Genomic DNA, 5,000 nt, shown 5'->3' on the forward strand with positions numbered 1-5,000 from the left:
CGATATCGAAGCAGAATTATTTCGCAGCGTCTTACGTCAGGAGAGGATTTATTTTTTCTTCCTAAATATGAGCTCGTATTCTCCGTAGGCAGCACGAGCTTCTCGAGCTCCGACGGGCTTGAGGAGCTCAGTTTCTGTTTTGGCGCGGTGAATCGAGGTATCGGGGCTCCGTTGATGACGGCTTTTTATCGAGGTCGTGCACACGCCGAACTCAGAGTGAACACGCTCAGAGCTGATTGGACAGATTCAGATCAGCTGATCTGGACCCCAAAACTCAGAGTTTCTCATCTCAGAGTTCAGAGTCACACTCAGAGTCTGATCAGCCTCCTCTCTGCAAAAACCATCAGGTGTGATGTAATTTTGTTGCTGTTATCATGAAAATTTCATCATCATCATCATCGTCATCATCATCGTCATCATCATCGTCATCGTGGTCCCACAGGTAAACATCAGATGTTTCCGTCACATCTGTTGTTGTTCCTGTCTCGCTCTCATTAAGCTTCATTTATGCTCTTGTGTTTAGGACTGATGTGGGTTAAAAAATAATCTGTATGAAAGCAGCAAATCATATTTATGTATGATATGCACATTTTGTGTGCAGAGTGTGTTTGTAATATTAAGTGGAGCCCTAAAGGGTTAAAAATGAGTAAAGTAGCACAATAATCATCAGACTTTAGATTATTGTGCAGCAGCTGAAGACTTTAATGATGCAGGAAGTAAAAGACAGACAGACAATCAGACAGACAGACAGTCAGACAGACAGACAGTCAGACAGACAGACAGACAGACAGACAGTCAGACAGACAGACAGTCAGACAGACAGTCAGACAGACAGACAGTCAGACAGACAGTCAGACAGACAGTCAGACAGACAGACAGACAGTCAGACTGTCAGACAGACAGACAGACAGACAGTCAGACTGTCAGACAGACAGACAGACAGACAGACAGACAGACTGTCAGACAGACAGTCAGACAGACAGACAGACAGTCAGACAGACAGTCAGACAGACAGACAGTCAGACAGACAGACAGACAGACAGACAGACAGACAGACAGACAGACAGACAGACAGACAGACAGACAGACAGACAGACAGACAGACAGACAGACAGTCAGACAGACAGTCAGACAGACAGACAGACAGACAGTCAGACTGTCAGACAGACAGTCAGACAGACAGACAGACAGACAGACAGTCAGACAGACAGTCAGACAGACAGACAGACAGACAGACAGACAGACAGACAGACAGACAGACAGACAGACAGACAGACAGACAGACAGACAGACAGACAGACAGACAGACAGACAGACAGTCAGACAGACAGACAGACAGACAGTCAGACAGACAGACAGACAGTCAGACAGACAGACAGACAGTCAGACAGACAGACAGACAGACAGTCAGACAGACAGTCAGACAGACAGACAGTCAGACAGACAGTCAGACAGACAGTCAGACAGACAGACAGTCAGACAGACAGACAGACAGACAGTCAGACTGTCAGACAGACAGTCAGACAGACAGACAGACAGTCAGACAGACAGACAGACAGTCACATCTCTGATTATCAGCCAGAAAGAAAAAGAAAAAATGAAACACAAACATCACGTTTTTGTTCACTTGTCCCTGATAAGTTTGTCATTGTCTCCTTTTGACTGTCTTTTTGTCGTCTCTGCGGCTCCTAAAAGAGGACAAACATCCGAGTGTTTCTGCAGAGCAGCAGCTCACAGCAAACGCCTCCAGTTTCACTCCAACAGAGGAAACTCACACTTCACGAAAGAAAGCCTCCAACATTCACAGACGGCTGAATTTCGACACGACAAACAGTCGACTGACAACTCTGAAAAAACTGGATTAAATCAGAAAATATCAGATCAGAGAAAACATGAAACAGAACCCAAAATGTTGTTTGTGTCCAAAAAAAGGGTTGATACTGTGAGCTTTTCTCTCTGCAAATGAGTCTGATTTCTTGCAAAAACATGAGGAGAAACTCAACAAGGCAAGAAAATTAGCTAAGAATAATCGCAAAAAAAAGAAATGAGCCCATAATTTAATTTATAATTTAGTACATTATTTAAATATATATTTTTAAAAATTATGAATAACTTTTCTGGACATTCTTTTATTCCCTCTTGCTCACTGCCTTTTGCCTCCTGAATAACTCTGAAAGCAATCAGACCAACGTGCTCGGATTCACGGGGTTAACAGCTCGTATGAACGGCCAGATTTCCAGAACATATCCTCTGAATGTTGATGGTCCTCAGAGGACGAACAGCGAGGAGTCTGAGCATCGCCATCACACCAAAACCTCAGTTTTGTTTTACAAAAAAATCTGAATCTGATGGAGAATGTGGAGCCAGCGAGGACAGTATGGACATCTCTGTCCAAGGCTGATAAAAGGGGACGATTATGGGATGTATTTTACGAAAACATTGAGGATAAAGTGATGATTTTCGATGGTGCAGCTGAGATCCCGCAGTGTGCGAATGTGACCCAGTTTGCAGCCTGCGGACGTCCTGAGGAGACGCTGGCCTGGTTTCCTCTCACCTCCGTCACAGTCGGAGTACCTGCAGCTTCGTCCTTGGAGCCGTCTCCTCCGACGTTTTCCCGCCCAACACAACTGGGCTAACGACCAGTCCCACACTGGGGATTGTGGGAAGGCAGGAACGCTCTGCGGTGTGGTCGTTATTTCTGAGCTGCTGACGTGTGGATCAAAGTGTTTCCCTCCTGAGAGCTGCAGCAAATATTCACCATCAGCTGCTCAGTATTTCAGCCTGTCGGGCCTTTGTTTCTCTTAAAACCAGGACAAGAGGACGAGTGGACGAGCAGCTTTACGTAAAACAAACAGAATATTCACGAGCGAGGCGTTTTACACCGGCGGACAGTTTCCCCTCCACCTAAACCCGACCCAAACCCTCAGTCCTGACCAAAACCACCAAATGGGGGAAACGCTATTCGACAGGGGAACACGCTTTGACACAACAGAGACCGCGTCCACATGCAACGTGCACAGCGGCGTCACTGGAGAGCGCAGCCGCACGGTAGCGGTCACGTGTGTGTTAAACACTGCAGGACTGTGTGAGGTGATTCAAACACGCCATAAAGACGCTGCATGTTTAAATTCTGTGTGGTTCTGGTGCTGCTCGTCTCTCAGGGGTCTCACACCAAAACCTGAGTGAGCGTGTCTGTCCGTCAGCAGCCGCTGGTTTGTCTGCTCTGGGCTCCTGTAGAAACATGGCGGTCTGTGAGGACGAGGAGCTGCTCCCCGTGTGTCCTTCTGATTTTCAGCTGATTACACAGCAGAGAAAACACACTGATCAGATCAGATTCACATCCGTCTGATTCTGACACAGCGGAGTCAGCTTTATCGTCAATTCTGAGACGTCTGTTTGACATACAGGAAGTGAAACTGCGTTTCTCTTCATGCCCACGTTACGGTTTACGTAAATAAGTACAAATACTAATTATTATACTGATGTATACATATATACAAATAATCGGGCAACAGAAAGGAGAAATAAAGATATGATGTATAAACTTATCTTCATATGCTATATACATGTTCACGTGTGTGCCGTATGGTGCAGTGTGGTGGGCGTAAAAACAAACGCTGCGCTCATCATCACTTTGCTTTTCTTTCAGCTTTAAAGTCAATTCAAGTCAATTTTATTTATAGAGCCCTTTATCACAAAACTTGGTTTACCTCAGAGGGCTTTACAGCAGGCACCATCCCTCTGCCCTCAGACCCTCACATCACCCGAGGAAAAACTCCCGAAAAAGAACCCCTGAACGGGAAAAAAGGAGGAAACCTCAGGAAGAGTGGCAGAGGAAGATGATCCCTCTTCAGGACGGACAGACGAGTGATAGATGTCGTATATAACAACTGAATTACAATTATGACAAAAACAAAAGAGAAAGAGAGAGGGAGAGAGGGGGAGAGGGGGAGAGGGGAGAGGGGAGAGAGGGGAGAGGGGGGAGAGGGAGAGAGAGGCACAGCAATAAAGGAAACAAATGCATGTCATATCACAATAACGATAGGTCTGAAATCACTAAATGCACTCGAAGATAATATTGTGGGTGTGGATCAGAGTCCCATGCGTATATTGATAGTGGAGGCGTGGCTCATAATAATGGCAGTAGGAGGTCCCGTCAAGCGTGACCACGGCATCGACGTAACCAGGATCCACAACACAGGCGTAGCTTCAGACAGGACCACAGCGACGGCAAAACCAAGGCCACGATCGGGGCGAGCCGGAGGTACAGTATCAGTGCAGGCACAGCACGAGCACAACCAAAGGCAGGATCACAACACCAGCACAGCTATCACCACGATCAGGCGCAGCCAAGACTGCAGCCAGGATCCAAGAAAACTAGGAGACAAGGGAGCAGGAACGCTCCGGAGAGGCAACGGAGTTAGCGTAATGCAGTAAACAGACATGAGCCTTTTCAGATGGAGGGAGCAAGAGAAGGATGAAGGAGCTCAGCGTATCAGAGGAAGTCCTCCAGCAGATTAAACCTATGTCAGCCTAACTAGGGGCAGGTCCAGGCGGCCTGAGCCAGCCCTAATTATAAGATTTATCAAAGAGGAAGGTCTTAAGTCTGCCCTTAAAAGTGGAGACGGTGTCTGCCTCCCTGACCGAACCTGGAAGATGGTTCCATAGGAGAGGAGCGTGGTAGCTGAAGGCTCTGGTTCCCATCCTACTTTTGGAGACTTTGGGAACCACAAGTAACCCTGCGTTTTCAGAGCACAGTGATCTTGAGGGTCGACAGGGAACTATGAGCTGTGACAGATAGGATGGAGCCTGAACATTTAGAGCTTTGTAAGTAAGGAGGAGGATTTTAAACTCAATCCTGGATTTCACAGGGAGCCAGTGCAGAGAAGCTGAAACAGGAGAGATATGATCCCTTTTCTTGGTTCCTGTTAGAACACGAGCAGCAGCGTTCTGCACCAGCTGGAGAGACAGCGTGTGTTTTTTCCTCCACACAAAGACTC

Source organism: Plectropomus leopardus, chromosome 11, assembly GCF_026936395.1.
Source record: "Plectropomus leopardus strain MGB_pleo_1.0 chromosome 11, ASM2693639v1, whole genome shotgun sequence".
NCBI classification, from domain to species: domain Eukaryota; kingdom Metazoa; phylum Chordata; class Actinopteri; order Perciformes; family Serranidae; genus Plectropomus; species Plectropomus leopardus.